We start from the raw sequence: 20,101 nt of genomic DNA on the forward strand, positions 1-20,101 counted from the left end.
AACTGTAGAATATCAGGGTTGGAAGGGACCTCAGGAGGTCAGCTAGTCCAACCCCCTGCTCAAAGCAGGACCAATCCCCAACTAAATCAGTTACTTTAAACAGGAGATAGGACTAGTTTTAACGAGAATACCTCAAAAAAACAAAACAAACCCCAACTCAGCTAGTCCCTTATCCAGCAAAACACATAAGCACGTGCTTATCTTGAAGCACCTGAGTAGTCCCATTGACTTGGTTACATGTTCTGCTAGATCAGGGCCATAATCCCCATTAAAGGCTATGTCAGGGGTCAGCAACCTTTCAGAAGTGGTGTGCCAAGTCTTCATTTATTCACTCTAATTTAAGGTTTCACGTGCCAGTAATACATTTTAATGTTTTTAGAAGGTCTCTTTCTATAAGTCTATAATATATAACTAAACTATTGTTGTATACAAAGTAAATAAGGTTTTTAAAATGTTTAAGAAGCTTCATTTAAAATTAAATAAAAATGCAGAGCTCCCGGACCGGTGGCCAGGACCCGGGCAGTGTGAGTGCCACTGAAAATCAGCTTAAGTGCCGCCTTCAGCACGCATGCCATAGGTTGCCTACCCCTGGGCTATGCTATGATACCTTTTAATCCACAATGAGCAGCACCTGACTCCACAAATCAATTAGGAGGCCTTTAAGGAGTAAGTTTCTCACTGTGAGTAAAGATATCACAATCTTCCCCTATGTTAATACTCATCCAAACTTCTCAAGTTCTCCCTGTCCTTCCTCGCCCTTCTTTACATTCTGCCTTCCCAACCAGATCATTCTTCCTTTGTCTGTCACCAGACTTCCAGTCTCCTGATCTCTCAGCTCCTTTTCCCTGATCCTCCCAAATTCTCCCACCTTTGGAATGGCCATTAGGACTGGCTTTGGTCAGAGGCTGATATCAGTTCTTACATATGCCAAGATTATCTCTGGTCTGAGGCAATGTCAAAACCATTGCCAAATCCCCTAATCTCCAGAATTTGGAAGGTCAAGGGGAACAGAGGTTGCTCATCTAAATCTTTTCTGAATCTAAAAGTTACTGGAAATTGAAGATTTGTGTTGCCATTCAAGAGAGTTTTCAGTTTTTTTCAAAGCCAGTTTACCCAGGCCTAATTTTGAACTGCCTCAGCTGAATCAGCTCCTGACCAGAGCTGCATGAATTGATCACAAGGAAAAACACAAAACAGAATCTCATCTGATTTCTGGTTTAATTCAAAACTGGAAACTCAGATATAAGAACGGCCATACTGGGTCAGACCAAAGATCCATCTAGCCCAGTAGCCTGTCTTCCAACCATGGCAAATGCCAGGTGCCCCAGAGGGAATGAACAGAACAGGTAATCATCAAGTGATCCACCCCCTGTCGCTCATTGCTAGCTTCTGGCAAACAGAGGCTAGGGACACCATCCCTGCCCATCCTGGCTAATAGCCATTGATGGACCTATCCTCCATGAATTTATCTAGTTCAGAAAAGGTTGGTTCATGGGTTCATCAAGGTTCATGAACCTCTCAAGCAAATCTGAGCCCAGTTTCCAGTGAAGATGGACTGCATTCTGGTTTTGCCATTCATGTGATATTGGTGATTTTATACAATTCACAGTCTTACACCCACAACAAAACTCAGGGATACAGAACCATGTGAACTCTCCTGTTTCTAAGGGTAGGCGAAGCACAGAATCAACCAACCAATTAGTGCTGTGTACTCATGAAGGAGCCACATGTTTACGGCAACAGAAGTCCACACCATCCATTAGCTGAAAACCAAACTGCTCTTCAGTGATCACAACAGCAATAAATCCCATTGAGTAGCTTGCATTGTCTTGTGTTACCCATGAATGCTGGGTATGAGACAGATATTTTAAGGGTACCTGATATATACTAGGCAATTACCAAAGACATATACATGCCACACACACATCAGCTACTGTAATTTACAGGACCTGCAACTTTTAGTTCCTCCCCCAGATTTTGTCTGGGAAGAGTAGGGAGTCACCGCTCTGTCACTTAGCAGCTGACCTAGCTAGTCACGGCATACACTTCACTGGCTTGACAGCCCATCTCTTTTTGTGGGTATTAAAGAGGGAGAGAAGACAAGGGCTTAAGAAAAGGCAGAGGAAGGACAAATTAAGAAATATATGAAAGCAGAACAACACATAGACAGTGTTAGTCCCAGCAAATTTAACATTCCATTCCCCCCTCCCCAAAATCTTTGAGAAAAAAAAACACAGGACAAAAATACCATGTCAGTGTTTTTAATACAGATATTACCCATCAGACAGCACACATCATCATTACACAACAAACAGCACACATGCTGAATGGAATTTTCTGTAAAGGAAAAGTCCGCAATCTTGCAATGAGATTAGATCCCTGCACCCACAAGAAACCCCACTGAAGTCAGTAGGGCTCTCCAGAGACACAATCTCCATCCATATAGTTCTCTTTACAGGACCAGGCACAAGGTATTTTAAAATGATATTAAAATGTATAGTTTATGTAACAGCATTGAACATATAGAATATGAAAATCCGGAGTAAAATGTGACTCACAAAAGTAAAATAGTGGTCTAGAACAGTGGGTTTAAAATGTTTTTTCTGGCAACCCAGTTGAAGAGAAAATTGTTGATGCCCATGACCCAACGGAGCCGGGGATGAAGGGTTTGGGGTGTAGGAAGGGTTAAGGGCTGGGGGTGCAGGGTTGAGGGCAGTGGGGTGGGGCCAGGAATGAGAGGTTTGGGGTGCAGGATGGGGGTCCAGGTTTGGCAAGGGCTCAGGGCTCTGGGATGGGGGTGCGGGAAGGGGCTCCAGGTTGGGAGAGGGCTCAGAGCTGGGGCAGGAGATTGGGGCCCGGGGTTGGGGCGCAGGCTTATCTCAGGCGGCTCCTGGTCAGCGGCACGGGGCAGGGGTGCTAAGGCAGGCTCCCTGCGTGTCCTGGCACTGCGGACTATGCTGCGCCCTGGAAGGGGCCAACAGCAGGTCTGGTTCCTAGGAAGATGTGCACAAGCGGCTCCGCACAGCTCTCGCCCGCAGGCACAGCTCCCCCCCCAGCTCCCACTAGCCAATGCGAGTGTGGAGCCGGTGCTCGGGGCGGAGGCAGCACACGGAGCCCCATGGCCCCACCTGCCTAGGAGCCAGACCTGCTGCTGGCTGGTTCCGAGGTGCAGCATGGTAGAGACTAGCCTGCCTTAACTGCGCAGCACCACCGACAGGACTTTTAACAGCCCGATCAGCGGTGCTGACCAGAGCCGCCGTGACCCAGAGCCTTACATTCCGCAACCCAGTACTGTGTCGCAACTTAGCAAAACTGTTTTGTTTTTTGCTATCACTCAATGAAACCAGTAAGATGACGCTGATGGGAAAGTCTTAATTTTAAAAAGCAATGCATTAAATGCAACATGCCACTCATCCTTTCTGACTGCAACATTAAAAGAGCCAATTTATTAAAGCAAGGTGGGTGATAGTGATGGGGGACTTCAACTACCCAGACGTCTATTGGGAAAATAATACAGCAGGGCACAGATTATCCAACAAGTTCTTGAAATGTATTGGAGACAATTTTTTAGTTCATATAGTGGAGAAAGATACTGGGAGCGAGGCTCTTCTAGATTTGGTTTTGACAAATAGAGAGGAACTGGCTGAGAATTTGAAAGTGGAAGGCAGCATAGGTGAAAGAGGTCATGAAATGATAGAGTTCATGATTCTAAGGAATGGTAGGAGGGAAAACAGCACAGTAAAGATAATGGATTTCAAGCAGGCAGACTTTAGCAAACTCAGGGAGTTAGTAGGTAAGATCCCATGGGAAGCAAGTCTAAGGGGAAAAACAGTTAAAGAGAGTTCAATGATCTGACACTCAAAAAAGAGTCCTATAAAAAGTGGAAACTAGGTCAAATTACAAAGGATGAATATAAACAACAAAAGTATCTAGGGACTAAAGTAGAAAGGCCAAGGCACAAAGTGAGATTAAACTGGCTATAGACATAAAGGGTGACATGAAAGCATCCCTACAAATCCTTGCATTAGAAGCAATAGGAAGACCAAGGACAGGGTAGGCCCATTACTGAGTGAGGGGGAAAAAAAATAGCAGAAAATGTGGAAATGGCAGAAGTGCCAAATGACTTTTTTGCTTCAGTTTTCTCCAAAAAGGCTAGTATGTCCAATATAGTGAATGCCAGTGAAAATAAGGTAGGCTCAGAGGCTAAAATCAGTAAAGAACAAGTTAAAGTTACTTAGACAAATTAGATGTCTTCAATTCACCAGGCCCTGCTGAAATACATCCTAGAATACTTAAGGAGCTGACTGAGGAGATATCTGAGCCATTAGCAATCATCTTCAAAAGTCATAGAAGACGAGTGAGATTCCAGAGAACTGGAAAAAAGCAACTGTAGTGCCAATCTATATAACAGGAAATAAGGACAACCTGTGGAATTACAGACCAGTCATCTTAACTTCTGTATCCAGAAAGATAATAGAGCAAATAATTAAGCAATCAATTTGCAAACACCTAGAAAATAATAAAGTGATAAGTAACAGTCAGCATGGATTTGTCAAGAACAAATCATATCAAACCAACTTTATTGCTTTCTTTGACAGGGTAACAAGCCATATAGATGAAAGGGAAGTGGTAGATGTGGTATATCTTGACTTTAGTAAGGCTTTTGATACTGTCTCGCATGACCTTCTCATAAACAAACTAGGGAAATACAACCTAGATGGAGCTACTATAAGGTGGGTGCAGAACTGGTTGGAAACTGTTCCCAGAGAGTAGTTATCAGTGGTTCATAGTCAAGCTGGAAGGGCATATTGAGTGGGATCCTGCAGGGATCAGTTCTGGGTCCAGTTCTGTTCAATATCTTCCTCAATGATTTAGATAATGGCACAGAGAGTACACTTACAAAGTTTAGAGACAATACCAAGCTAGGAGGGGTTGCAAGTGTTTTGGAGGATAGGATTAAAATGATCTGAACAAACTGAAGATATGATTTGAAGTAGAGCTGTCAATTATTCGCAGTTAACTCACGCAATTAACTAAAAATAATTAATCACGATTTTAAAAATGGCGATTAATCACAGTTTTAATCGCACGTTTAAACAATAGAATACCAATTGAAATGTATTAAATATTTTGGATATTTTTCTACATTTTCATATATAATGTATTCTGTATTGTAATTGAAATAAAAAAGTGTATGTTATTCTTTATTACAAATATTTGCACTGTTAAAATGATAAACAGAATATATAGCATTTTTCAATTCACCTCATGCAAGTACTGTAGTGAAATCTCTTTGTTGTGAAAGTGCAACTTACAAATGTAGATTTTTTTTTGTTACATAACTGTACTCAAAAACAAAACAATGTAAAACTTCAGAGCCTACAAGTCCACTCAGTTCTATTTCTTGTTCAGCCAATCACTAAGACAAACAAGTTTGTTTACATTTACAGAAGATAATGCTGCCCTCTTCTTATTTACAGTGTCACCAGAAAGTGAGAACAGGCATTTGCATGGCACTTTTGTAGCTGGTATTGTAAGGTATTTACATGCCAGATATGCTAAACATTCATATGCCCCTTCCATGCTGATGACGCTCGTTAAAAAAATAATACGTTAATTCAATTTGTGACTGAACTCCTTGGGGGAGAATTGTATGTCCCCTGTTCTGTTTTACCCACATTCTGCTATATATTTCATGTTATAGTAGTCTTGGATGATGACCCAACAGATTTCACAAAACGCAAAAAAGGTGAGATTTCTGAAGATAGCTACAGAACTTGACACAAGGTTTAAGAATCTGAAGTGACTTCCAAAATCAGAAAGGGGCATGCTTTCAGAAGTCTTAAAAGAGCAACACTCCCATGCAGAAACTACAGAACCTGAACCACCAAAAAAGAAAATCAACCTTCTGCTGGTGGCATCTGACTCAGATAATGAAAATGAACATGCGTCAGTCTGCACTGCTTTGGATTGCTATTGAGCAAAACCCATCATCAGCATGGACGCATGTCCCTTGGAATGGTGGTTGAAGCATGAAGGGACATATGAATCTTTAGCGCATCTGGCACGTAAATATCTTGCGACTCCGGCTACAACAGTGCCATGCGAATGCCTGTTCTCACTTTCAGGTGACATTGTAAACAAGAAGCAGGCAACATGATCTCCTGCAAATGTAAACAACCTTGTTTGTCTGAGCGATTGGCTGAACAAGAAGTAGGACTGAATGGACTTGCTGGGTCTAAAATTTTACATTGTTTTATTTTTGGATGCAGGGATTTTTGTACATAATTCTACATTTGTAAATTCAACTTTCATGATAAAGAGATTGCACTACAGTACTTGTATTAGGTGAATTGAAAAATACTATTTATTTTAGTTTTTTACAGTGCAAATACTGGTAATCAAAAATAAATATAACATGAGCACTGTACACTTTGTATTCTTTGTTGTAATTGAAATCACTATATTTAAAAATGTAGAAAACATTTGAAAAATTTGAAATAAATGGTATTCTGTTATTGTTTAACAGTGTGTTTAATCACGATTAATTTGTTTAATCGCTAGACAGCCCTAGTTAGAAGTAAATAGGATGAAATTCAATAAAGTCAAATGCAAAGTAGTCCACATAGGAAGGAACAATCAGTTGCACACATACAAAATGGGAAATGACTGCCTAGGAAGGAGTACTGCAGAAAGGGATCTGGCGTTCATAGTGGATCACAAGCTAAATATGAGTCAACCCTTGGAAAAAAGCAAACCTCATTCTAGGATGTATTAGCAGGAGTATTGTCAGCAAGACACAAGAAGTAATTCTTCCACTCTACTATGTCCTGATTAGGCCTCAGCTGGAGTATTGTGTCCAGTTCTGGGTGCCACATTTCAGGAAAGATGTGGACAAATTGGAGAAAGTCCAGAGAAGAGCAACAAAAATGATTAGAGGTTCTAGAAAACATGACCTATGAGGAAAGATTGAAAAAATTGGGTTTGTTTAGTCTGGAGAAGAGAAGACAGAGGGAACATAACAATTTTCAAATACATAAAAGGATGTTACAAGGAGGAGGGAGAAGAATTGTTCTCCTTAACCTCTGAGGATAGGACAAGACACAATGGGCATAAATTGCAGCAAGGGCAGTTTAGCAAAAACTTCCCAACTGTCAGGGTGGTTAAGCACTGAAATAAATTGCCTAGAGAGGCTGTAGAACCTCCATCACTGGAGATTTTAAAGAGCAAGTTAGATAAACATCTGTCAGGGATGGTCTAGATGATACCTTTAGGCCTGCCATGAGTGCAGGGGACTGGATTAGATGACTTCTCAAGGTCCCTTCCAGTCCTATGATTCTAATATTATTTTATTTTTTAAATAAAATGATTAATGTCAAGGAGTTTTATAGAAAATATTCATTTCAGCATTTTAGGAAAAACACTTTTTTCTTCACTTATTGGGTCTAACTGACAGGTGAGGAGAAATTATAAATTATGCCTTAGTATATGAGCTTGCACACCAAAGGAGTGCAGGGCAGGGATGCAGCAGAAAAAGCAACTAATCAGAAAGTAGAAGGAAGATATGCTGGATTTTACAAGCTGCTCTTTGTTGCTTTTTCTGCTACAATCCTGCCATTCCTTTCCTTATGGATGCAGGTTCCTTTCGCTTGCACTGACCTACCAATGTGTAACTTACACTATAATTTAGATCACCATTATATTTGCATCTAACTTCTTGCACAGTCCCTTATATATTTTCCATAAACACTGGGCCAAATTAATCCATGGTATAATTATAATAAAGTCAATGGCATTACACGAGAGATTAATTCGGCCCATTATTTGTAGATCTTCTCAGTAATCCTTTTGTTTCTACCACTTAATAGCCACTTGAAAAACTTCATGGCATATGGGAACGAATGAACATACAAATTCTCCATTTACTTACCAGATGCCATGAAGCTTGTAGGTGACTTAGCACTCAAGCAAACAGTGCTTTTGACTCATGCCTGATTACAAACAAGATGCAAGCCCACAGTTTCCTAGAAAAATTTCATAGATGAACTGATTGCAGTGGCAAGATATTGATCAGATGAGTGTCTTTAGTTATCCATGGAGACTTTTTAGTCCTGAATTCTGCAAATTTTCATGCACATGTGTGTTTGCAATATCAGGGCAGAGAATCTTGTGGATATCAGTTTCAGCTATGCCACAGATTATTACTGTGACACTGGGCAAATCACTTAGTTTCTGTGTGGATTGTTTCCCTGTAAAGTGTGGAAGGGCAGAAAAATCCTGCCTCTCTCTCCCCTGTCTGTCCATCTGGCCCATTTAGGTAATAAATTCCTTTAGGCAGACACTGCCTCTTACTCTGTGTTTATACAGCATGTAACACAATAGGGCCCCAAACTCAATTTGGGCCTCTAGCTATTGTAATACAATAAATCATAGACATTAAGCTAGATTGTCAACGCTTGCTTCAAGAGAGCATAATGAGTCTATTGCGAGTGCTTAATTTATTAGATTAAAAATGTGTATTCAGAAACTTGTTTAAATTTCAGATTGACAACTCTCCTGTGACAAAACATGCAAAGGAAAAATGACAGTATATGAGAGTGTTTATGACCAAAGCTTTGTTACAAACACAAATCACAGAATTATTCATTAAGTGACAGGAAAAGAAAGATCATGTGAACAACTGGGAAGAGAAACAGTCTGGAATATAGGTTGTGACAGCTGGGACTAAGAATATTGCTTCCTAAATTGGCTTTCAATAGCTCTGCCTCATACTGAACCAGAAAAATAAATCAGAAGGGAGCTGCTTCCATTGTTCTGAAGAGGGTGGCTGAAGCCAGGTAGTGTGGGATATGCAGAAGATATTTCAATTGGAGTTATGGGTTAAAAGAACACTGAAGGCTTGCTACTATGTTATTGCAGGGGCTGTTGCCATGGCATCCTTTGTTGTTAAGAGTATATTTCTGAAGCATAGTGACAGGGTCAAAACATTTATGAAAGAGGTCAGATTTTCAAGGCCAGTTCAAACAGGATTAGATCCCCTGCAAAAGTGTCAGAAACCAAGACATGGAGGGTCAAGCCTAGTGGTTGGAACAGTGGCAGTTAGACCTAGTGGTCAGTGTGGTGGTAGCCAGGCCAGGAACTGCAGCCAAAGGGTGGAAGCAGAGTCAGGAGTCAAGAGCAGGTTCAGAACAAAGCAAGAGTAAGGCTGAAGCAAGGACAGGACTGGGAACAAGGCCAGAGTCAGAGCAGGGCTGAAGCGTGCTAAGGCCTGTGGAGTCTATCACCACTATCAGAGTTCCAGGCCGTGAAGTGAGGTTGGGAAGATAGAGCTGCTGTTTCTCCTGTAAAGCTTATATACCTGCCTTGGGAATCACCAGACCAGGTCCTGGCTTGTGGATTGGCTGGAGCCTAGCACAGGAATGACTCATCAGCGCACATGGTACTAGTTCAGGGACAACTCATCACCTCACAAAAAGCCATGCGATTGCAGAAAAGTCCAAAATTTAATGAGTCTGCTCACCCCCACTCCAGCTCTAAGCTAGATCTGCTTGGAGAAACTTCAACAAAAGCCATATTCTGTCGGAATAGGCATAAGAGAAGCAGTAAGAGGCAAAAAGGCATTCTTTAAAAAGTGGAAGTTAAAGCCTAGTGAGGAAAATAGAAAGGAGCATAAACTCTGGCAAATTAAGTGTAAAAATATAATTAGGAAGGACAAAAAAGAATTTGAAGAACAGCTAGCCAAAGACTCAAAAAGTAATAGCAAAAAATGTTAAGTACATCAAAAGCAGGAGGCCTGCTAAACAACCAGTGGCGCCACTGAATGATCGAGATGCTAAAGGAGCACTCAAGGATGATAAAGCCACTGCGGAGAAACTAAATGAATTTTTTGCATCAGTCTTCATGGTTGAGGATGTGAGGGAGATTCCCAAACCTGAGCCATTCTTTTTAGGTGACAAATCTGAGGAACCGTCCCACACTGAGGTGTCATTAGAGGAAGTTTTAAAACAAATTGATAAATTAAACAGTAATAAGTCACCAGGACCAGACGGTATTCACCCAAGAGTTCTGAAGGAACTCAAATGTGAAATTGTAGGACTAACAACTGTAGTCTGTAACCTATCATTTAAATCAGCTTCTGTACCAAATGACTGGAGGATCGCTAATGTGACAACAATTTTTAAAAAAGGGCTCCAGAGGTGACCCCAGCAATTACAGGCCAGTAAGCCCGACTTCAGTACCGGGTAAACTGGTTGAAACTATAGTAAAGAACAAAATTGTCAGACACATAGATGAACATAATTGGTTGGGGAAGAGTCAACATGTTTTTGTAAAGGGAAATCATATGTCACCAATCTACTAGAATTCTTTGAGGAGGTCAACAAGCATGTGGACATGGGGGATCCAGTGGATATAGAGTACTTAGATTTTCAGAAAGCCTTTGACAAGGTCCCTCGTCAAAGGCTCTTAAGCAAAGTAAGCTGTCATGGGGTAAGAGGGAAGGTCCTCTTGTGGATTGGTAACTGGTTAAAAGATAGGAAACAAAGGGTAGGAATAAATGGTCAGTTTTCAGAATGGAGAGACGTAAATAGTGGTGTCCCTCAGGGGTCTGTACTGGGCCCAGTCCTATTTAACATATTCATAAATGATCTGGAAAAGGGGTAAACAGTGAGGTGGCAAAATTTGCAAATGATACAAAACTACTCAAGATAGTTAAGTCCCAGGCAGACTGAGAAGAGCTACAGAAGGATTTCTCAAAACTGGGTGACTGGGCATCAAAATGGCAGATGAAATTCAGTGTTGATAAATGCAAAGTAATGCACATTGGAAGACATAATGCCAACTGTACATATAAAATGATGGGGTCTAAATTAGCTGTTACCACTCAAGAGTTATTGTAGATAGTTCTCTGAAAACATCCACTCAATGTGCAGCAGCAGTCAAAAAATCAAACAGAATGTTGGAAATCACTAAGAAAAGGATAGATAATAGGACAGAAAATATCATATTGCCTCTATGTAAATCCATGGTACGCCCACATCCTGAATACTGCATGCAGATGTGGTCACCACATCTCAAAAAAGATATATTAGACTTGGAAAAGGTTCAGAAAAGGGCAACAAAAATGATTAGGGGGATGGAACGGCTGCCATATGAGGAGAGATTAATAAAACTGGGACTTTTCAGCTTGGAAAAGAGACAGCTAAGCGGGGATATTATAGAGGTTTATAAAATCATGACAGGTGTGGAGAAAGTAAATAAGGATGTTTTATTTACTCCTCAGAACACAAGAACTAGGGGTCATCAAATGAAATTAATAGGCAGCAGGTTTAAACCAACCAAAAGGAAGTATTTTTTCCACACAACACACAGTCAACCCGTGGAACTCCTTGCCAGAGGATGTTGTGAAGGCCAAGACTATAAAAGGGTTCACAAAAGAGCTAGATAAGTTCATGGAAGATTAATGGCTATTAGCCAGGATAGGCAGGGATGGAGTATCTAGCCTCTGTTTGCAAGAAGCTGGGAATGGGTGATGGATCACTTGATGATTACCTGTTCTGTTCATTCCCTCTGTTGCCTGGCATTGGCCACTGTCGAAAGACAGGATACTGGGCTAGATGGACCTTTGGTCTGACGCAGAATGGCCGTTCTTATGAGGTTATGTCAGAATGGAAAGGCTTCACAACATCAGGTTGATTTTGCTGGAATTTTGTTTCAGAAGAAAGCTGGAACAAAAAAAATCTAACTATGTTGAATCATTCCATTTTGACATTTTTGGAATGAAACATTTTGATTTTTCATTTTAAAGTGAATTTTTGTTTCAAATGTTTTATAATGAAAAGTAATTGAAACAAAATATTTTGATTTTGTAGAGGTAAAACATTTAAATAGACCTGAAATTATTATCCACCACCACCCAAATTTTCCTTTGTGGAGAATTTTTAAGTTTTGTTTTTTAACTCTGGGCTGGAGTGAAGACAAAATTCAAAATCCTTTGCAAAACAGAACTTCTGTCCTTCGCGCAGCAATATTCCAAACTGCTCTACCAAGCTAGTTGGACCACTCAGTCCCATGAGGGCATGGGCCAGTAGGACCAGCTCATGGACACCATGGCAATGCGCACCTTACAGATCGAAAAGCATTTATGTAGGGAGTTCTGAGAATACTGGGTGCTGGTTTAAAACTGTTGGGCTGAACTATTCAAGGACTGCCTCTGTGTATGGCCATCCAGTGTTTTTCTTCTCTCTCCTTTACTCCCTTTTGAGTATTTGATCAAAGATATTAAATACACAAGACCACATAAGGCTGAATAATTTTCCACTAACATTAATATATTTGAGGGTTATTTTTCTACTTACTGATTTCTGGCATAAAAATTAATTTGCTCTTTATGCACATTTTCATTAAGTTGTTTGCTTACTGTGTGGATTTTTTCCCCATGTACATTGATGTACCACTTTCAGAATAACTCTCATTTTGGCTCTCCTCCACCTCCACCTTTCTCCACCAAGTAATCTTGTATTTACTTAAACCTCTTCATTTTATAGATGCATTTGTGCATAACTTAATATTAGTCATCTATAGGTATACAAAATTCCCCCAAACAGATACAAGTGAAGGCAAAATGGGATTTGCACAGGTCACTAGCAACTTGTGACTATGTGATAGCTCCATTGGAAGTAACAAAGTCATCAACACATATGGCCTATGGTGCACCCAACAGGAATTCATATTCTATCCTCAACCAAAAAATAAAGTATACATATTCCACCTTCTTCAGCCAACCATCTGAATCAGTTATGCTTAAATCTGAGCCAAGTTATATGGAGAGGTAGATAGGATTCCTCAGATGGAACAGCTCGCAAGGGAAGGATTAACACCACAAGAATGTGTAGGCCTCAGGTTATTGGGGACTTTCTTATTATGCTGAATGTCATACAAAGGGCTCATCTTTGAGGTAGGGAAGGACAAGTGCATACAAAGATGGGCACCATCAGTCTATGGAGCACTGTGTAGCTGCACACTTGGCATATATTTAGCAGTCTGGGAGGGGTTATATTCCCAGTCTTCTTGCTTCCAGAAATTGCACGAGAACAGCTTGTCTCAAAATATTTTGGCATCTCTAATATGCCCATCTTGCTCCCAGTAAAGTCTATGCACTGTGTATAAGGTCAATTTTACCCAGTTCCTGAAATCTGGCTTTGCTGGTTACTCAGATAACAAAATGTAACCCCAGACTAAGTCTTCTGCAGGACCACCCCATCACTGCCTCTAGTTTCTTAACTCTAACCTCTCTCGTATTCTGATGGATTTAGTTTACATCGGCCATGATAAACCACCAGAGCTCACTCAGCAGCCTTTTACAGGGTTCTAATTTCTGCTAACAGGTGAGTCAACAGAAAAGTCCTGCATTCCTCTATGTAATCACAGATCCTGCCATCATGTTTCATAATCTCAAGCATGAAAATAAAAGATGATGGATGGGTGTGTATGTGTAGAATTTAACTATAGTTTTCCAAATTCTAAAAGTTCAGTTCTGTTTAGATTCAGGTTGAGATTTGGGCAAAGGTTCAGATCAGATTTTCTTTTGTCCAGACCTATATACCAAACCCGAGTTTGGAAGTAAAAGTGGAACTTCTGTTCTGTGGAGCAGCAGGAGCTGGGTGTATAGCAGTGATGACACTTTCTGCTTCAGGGGGAAGGCATCATTTATGTTCCTTTCTAGAGCCTCCAGCTCACTAGGGGTTATGGAAATTAATGCCAGCTCCCTCAGCTGGAGGGATGTGCTGTGATGCAGGTGCTGCTGGTGATGCAACATTGGGTTTATTGGGAGAAAAATAGAACCTAGAGTCAAATAAATGTATGAGCTAGATTCAGGCAATAGGGTGCTGTAGGCACTGCTCAAAAACCCATGCTGTATCCCCTCTCTCATACCCTGGCCCCTTTCCCCCCACCTGGAGTGGCATTAACAGGGGGCCCCACTCTCCTCCCAGAGAATCACAGCAGTGGCCTGGGCCACCTTTCTTCCCCAGATCACAGCATCAGGAGTGTCTCTCCCCTTGTGTGTCCATGCTACCCTCCAGAGGTCAAGGGTGGTCCTCCTCTGTTTAGCCCAGCAGCTGGAAGGTATCTGGTTTGCTGGGTGGGCTGGGTCCACTCCAGCCTTCTCCTGACACACATGGAGTCCTTTGCCATGGCGGTGTTGGCACAGGAGGTCGGAGAGGGTGAAGAGACCCCAGATGTTGGTGCCCACATCCCCATGTGATGAATGAGGCAGTTTAATAGAGTGGTTGGGTGGGCTCAGTAATGCACTTGGGCCCAGGTCTGGCAACTCGTTCTGCACAATTGACCACTCCATCTGCATAAACAGGTTTCAGGAGTTCAATGGCACAGCAGGTTTTTTTTAACTACATACTTCCTTGAGTAGATCACTCTGCTTCAGTTTTGCCAGTTGTAAAAAGGAGCTAATACTCCAATTTATCACTAGAACAAAGGTGCGGAGAGAAGTAACACTCATACAGTGTGTGCAAGACATAAAATAGTTACATAAAGTATTAGTAATTAATTTAAGCTGAGTCACTACCTCGCTAGAGAGTGTGGATCTCTGGTTGGGATGAGACAGTTGACAGAGAAACCCACACTCTGCTGTCTGTGGTTAGTTGTACACAAACCCCTGTGAAGAAAATTCTCTCTCAACTGGGTGAGAATTGACTCCTCACAGTCCACTGAAGTTTAAACTACTGAAAAGTGCTGTTCCTCTCTTCCTGACTTCTCCCAACCTCCTTTGATATTTATCCTTCCTCTAATTTCCTTATTCTCTGTCTTAACTTCCACCACCACAATCCTTTACTCTATACCTTCAAGCCTCTCACTCCAAAGTGGGGAATTTGAGCAGCTCAATTCCTGTCAGTTACCACGTCTCTTTTGTCATTCCCTTCTGCTGATTCCCAAGTACCCATCACATTGAATTAATAATGGAAGGAGATGTCACTCCTGGAGATAACAATGGTGAAAGCAGATGGGTTTTCAGTCAAACCCACAGGGGAGAAGAATTGTGTTGTCAGAACAAGTACCGAGGCTGATGATGACAAAAAGCAGCACAAATGCTTATATTTTTTTTCCTGACATGATCTGAACACACCCTGTGTTCATACTTGTTTATTGCGGCTTTAGATGAAATCATGCAGTACACACCTGTTCCTGACGTAAAAGATCTGTGAGGAAATCTTAGTAATTATTGTTTATACAAATCAGCTTTTGGCATAAGAGCCTGTATAGTGGAAAAAACTGGTTGGATCTTATTACCATAAGCTATTAGGTAAATTATTTCAAGATGTTGGAACAAAGTGTCCAGTTAAATCCCCACTGTTTTCTATTTGACATCACAACATTTTAAATAAAATGCCTATTAAAGGATTTCACAAAAAACTGGAATTACTAACTCAAGAAGAGTAATATGCAGGCACAGCTTGTGGGATTAATTAATGGTGTTGTTTTTACATATGTAAAGCAACCATATACCTCCAGTTAGAAATGAAGTGTCTAGGTTAGGAGCACAAACAAATAAGAAAGTAAAGTCTCCAGGCAAACGCATATTGTGCGTATCTCCTCTGAAACTGTCAGCACAAAACTCAGCCTTGTCAAAATGTCTGATTGAAGCTGCAGACAGCAGACTCCTAGAAATTTAAAGGTGTAGTACATGGAAGACAAGGCATAACAAATTCAAGCTTCACCACAGCTGTCACTTTACAACTTTGAATGGAAATGCATTTGGCGCTCCCAACACTCCTGCACAAGAGCTGAATTTTGTAGCCTTAAATTTCACTATATCATGCTAATGACTGGGACTATACCCTGTCCATTTAGGATGATGTACTCAATGATCTAATAAGTATTTTTAATCTCTAATTACACGGATGCTAAATAAACTCTTAAATGCAGGCCTTTGGATACATATGCATTTTTTCATTTTCAAAGAAATCATCATTTTGAATACAAAAATTCTTAGAATATAGAGAATTATATCCCTGCTACAGAATTCTATAGGTTGGTTAAAAAAACCCTCTGTCAAATGGTATATGATTGAGTAATTTATATAGAAACCTATTAAATTTTCATAGAACCAAATTACTTTCATCCAGAAAACAGTTTTCTGTTATGTCCAGAATCAGGTTTACAGTGTGAGAGTAGAAAAGAATTCTGTTTCATATAGTGACTGACAAACTTTTTGAAAGTCCTCCTTTCAAAGTGGTTGGCAAAGGAATGCGAGTTGAATATTGGCAATGCAGACTTCATAAGCAAACACAGCAGTGACATGCTCAGCAATTGCTCACACGTGACCTTGGACATTAGAACCTGATTTATTTAAGAGACACTGAGGCCATCCCCTACTTTTCACAATGTATCTTTACATTCTAGCCAGAGAGACGCCAAAGACCTCAGTTTCATGTATCATTTGAAGGACAGCACCTCTACCAATCAGGGGCGGCTCCAGGCCCCAGCACGCCAAGCGCGTGCTTGGGGCGGCATGCCGCGGGGGGCGCTCTGCTGGTCACCGGGACGGCGGCAGGCAGGCTGCCTTCGGCGGCATGCCTGTGGAGGGTCCGTTGGTCCTGCAGCTTCGGTGGACCTCCTGCAGGCATGCCTGCGGAGGGTCCGATGGTCCTGCGCCTTTGGTGGAGCCGCGGGACCAGCGGACCCTTCACAGGCACGCCTGCAGGAGGGTCCACCGCAGCCGCGGGACCGGCGACCGGCAGAGCGCCCGCCGTGGCATGCCGCCGTGCTTAGGGTGGCGAAATGTCTAGAGCCACCCCTGCTACCAGTGCACTAGCTCCTCCCACTCCTCCAATGAAGTTCAGGGTCGGTGTAACTTATTGATCAGGGAGTTATGTGTCCCCTCTGAGATCCATCCTTTGGGGATGTAAATCTGCTACAGCTCCAGAGACTGAGTCTTTAGCTCAAGCTGTAGAAAGGGCTGTGATTAGCTCTGGAGGTCCTCAGTTTAATCTTAGGTGCTGGCCAAGATGGAAGCTGTCATGTATGTGAGGGCTTGGCTGGGATTTTAGCTTCTATTTTTAGGGCTGTAAATGCTTAGGATGAGCTTCCTCTGCCCACAGGAATTATCCTGATCAGGGTCACAGTGCGTGTTATGTGTAGGGTTACTAGGTGTCCAATTTTCAACAGGAACACCTGGTCTAAAAGGGACCCTGGCAGCTCCGGTCAGCATTGTGGTCGATGGCACAGCGGGGCTAAGGCAGGCTCTCTGCCTGTTGTGGCTCCGCATGGGTCCCACAAGCACCAGTATGTCTCCTCTCCAGCTCCTAGGCGTAGGAGCAGCCAGGAGGCTGCCCCCACCCCAAGCACCAGCTCCGCAGCTCCCATTGGCTGGGAACTGCGGCCAATGGGAGCTGCGGGGGTGGCACCTGTAGACAGGGCAGTGCGCAGAGCCCCATGGCTGCCCCTTTGCCCAGGGCAGGAGCTGGATGGGAGACATACTGCTGCTTCTGGGAGATGCCTGAGGTAAGTGCTGCCTGGAGCTTGCATCCCTGACCCCCTCCCATGCCCCAATCCCTTCATCCCAGCCCAGAGCACCATCCTGCATCCCAAACCCAAGAGCCTGCACCCCCAGCCGGAGGTCTCACCCCCCCAAACCCAAATCCCTATATCTAGTCCTGATCCCCCTCCTGCCTTCTGAACCCCTCAGCCCCAGCCTGGAGCCCCCTCCTGTACCCCAAATCTCTCATCCCAGCCCCACATGAGAGCCTGCAACCCCAGCCTAAGCCATCACCACCCCTGCACCCTAACTCTCCTCACACCCTGAACCCCTCATTTCTGGCCCCACACCACACCCCCATTCCCAGAGCCCATCCCACCTCCCATACCCTAACCCCGTGTCTCAGCCCAGAGACCCCTCCCATACTCTGAACCCCTGAGCTCCACCCCCAGCCCAGAGCCCCCTCCTGCACCCCAAAATTCTCATCCCACCCCCATCCCAGAGACCACACCCCCAGCTGGAGCCTTCACCCCTTACCATATCCCAACCCACTGCCTCAGCCCAGAGCCCCCTCCTGCACCCCAAATCTCTCATCCCACCCCCACATCAGAGCCTGCAACCCCAACCTGAGCCATCACCACCCCTGCACCCTAACCCTCCTCACACCCTGAACTCCTCATTTCTGGCCCCACCCCAGAGCCTGCACTCCCTCCCACATCTCAGCCATTCTCTCATTCAGCCCAGTGAAAATGAGAGAATGAGTGAGGGTGGGGAGAGAGTGACAGAGGGATGGGGGATGGAGTGAGCAGGGGTGGGGCTTTGGAGAAGGGGTGGGGCCTCAGAGGAGGGGCAGGGCAAGAGTGTTCAGTTTTGTGCAAGTAGAAAACTGGCAACCTTAGTTATGTGTCCTCCTCATTGCCCAGTCCACAGGGAATGCGAGTCTGTTACTTCCCTCAGCTACAGAGGCTGGTTTTACAGCTCAAGCTGTAGCAACTCATGCTTTCCACTCCAGAGATCCAAGCTGCAGCCCTTGGTGCATTGGCCAAGATGACGGTCATCACATCAACAAGGGTGTAAAACTATTTGCAAGACAGGATTCAGCCCTGCTGCAACAGGAGCAGAATGGCCACCACTGCTCTCCATTAAAGGTTCTGTCCAGGATGAGGGCAGCATTAATCTCTCCCAGGCACAGCCGCCAACTTTTTTCTGCACTGGTGGGTGCTCACGCCTCCAGCCCCGGCCTTGTCCCGTCTCCACCCCTGCTCCAAAGTCCCCCCCTAACTCTGCCCCTCCATATCCCTATTGGACCCTTCCCCGAGCCACCGTCCCAGCCCCACCTCCTCCCTCAAGTGCACCGTGTTCCCCCTTCCTCCCAGACTTGCCACGCAAAACAGCTGGTAGTTCTAGGAGGGAGATGGGAGAAGCAGGACACAGCAGCGCGCTCAGGGGAGAAGGAGGAGGCAAGCTGGGGCTGGGGGGCATGGAGCTGCCTGTGGGTGCAGAGCACCCACCAATTTTTCCCTGTGGGTGCTCCAGCCCTGGAGCACCCACGGAGTCAGCGCCTATGCTCCCAGGGGCTCCAAAAGAATCCCATCACTGGAGGCAGCAGCATAGATGTGCTGAACAAGCACAGCCTGATCTGTAGTGCTTTGCCACCTCCTATTGCCAGAGCCATGCATCCTGCATGGGGAGGTTACAGGCAGCTGGCATCCACACAATTCCACTGTAGACAGGCTTTCTACTGCCAGGAGCACTGCACTAAGCTCTGGGCTTGCAAAAGCCAACACAGACCCTCTGTGAATTTGAATTCACAGCTTTTCAAGCAAGAGGAAAAGTGCAAGCAAGGGAATTAGACCAAGATCTGCATGATTATATGCCAATAAACATCCCAGGCACTGCCGTTATGTCTTTGAACCACGTCTACACAGACACAAAATCCTTTGTTACTCTGTTCACTGCAGAGTATGTGAAAAGCAAGTTATGGTGCATCTCCAGCTTGAAACCTTAAGTATAAATAATTTATAATTCCAGGCCAGGGAACAAATTGTCTTTGGCTTTGACTGGCACTTTCATTGGGAACTTAGTGATCAGTGCATTCTTACAGGTGGTTTCATCGTTTACTGGAATAACCAAATCTACCCTGTCATCCACTGGCTTAGATGAACAAACACGTGTGACAGAAGAGAAGCCAGGGGTTATTTCTGTTGGCCTCAGTACTATTTTTAAATTCTAAATTACTATAGCAATTACAAAAGGCGTTAGATTCTCATCCCTGCAGCTTGGAGTTCTCTGTTTATTCAAGAAAGCACGAGGAGTGGCAGGCCAGACTTCCCCATGCTGGCCTGGGAACATGCCTCACTAGTGACATGGAAGGCCCACCTCCCAGGATGAGAGTGTAGTTCAGTCCCCCTGTTTATTAGTCCTTGAGTGTCAACCAAAAGGTTCATTCATGCCAACTGTTGTGATGATTTGAGAGAGCTGGACACCTGCCCACTAGGACAAGGGCCTAATGCAGAACATGTTCTAAAGCAATAAAAAGAAACTGCCTGACTGTGGACATTCAGAAAAACCCACAATACACTCCCCCATGCCCCCACCCCCCAAGTGCAG

The 20,101-nt window shown here is 43.5% G+C and overlaps 1 long non-coding RNA gene across 4 annotated transcripts in view; it reads left to right on the forward strand.

Annotated features, from left to right (window-relative positions):
• The first annotated feature begins 2,355 nt into the window (after window positions 1–2,355).
• LOC120408057 overlaps window positions 2,356–20,101 on the forward strand; it is a 66,773-nt gene continuing 49,027 nt past the window's right edge. For all 4 annotated transcript variants that reach the window (XR_005600393.1, XR_005600396.1, XR_005600395.1 and 1 more), the window contains exon 1: window positions 2,356–2,471. This is a non-coding gene — a long non-coding RNA (uncharacterized LOC120408057). The remainder of the gene's footprint in view (window positions 2,472–20,101) is intronic.

Source organism: Mauremys reevesii, linkage group 6, assembly GCF_016161935.1.
Source record: "Mauremys reevesii isolate NIE-2019 linkage group 6, ASM1616193v1, whole genome shotgun sequence".
Classification (NCBI taxonomy): Eukaryota; Metazoa; Chordata; order Testudines; family Geoemydidae; genus Mauremys; species Mauremys reevesii.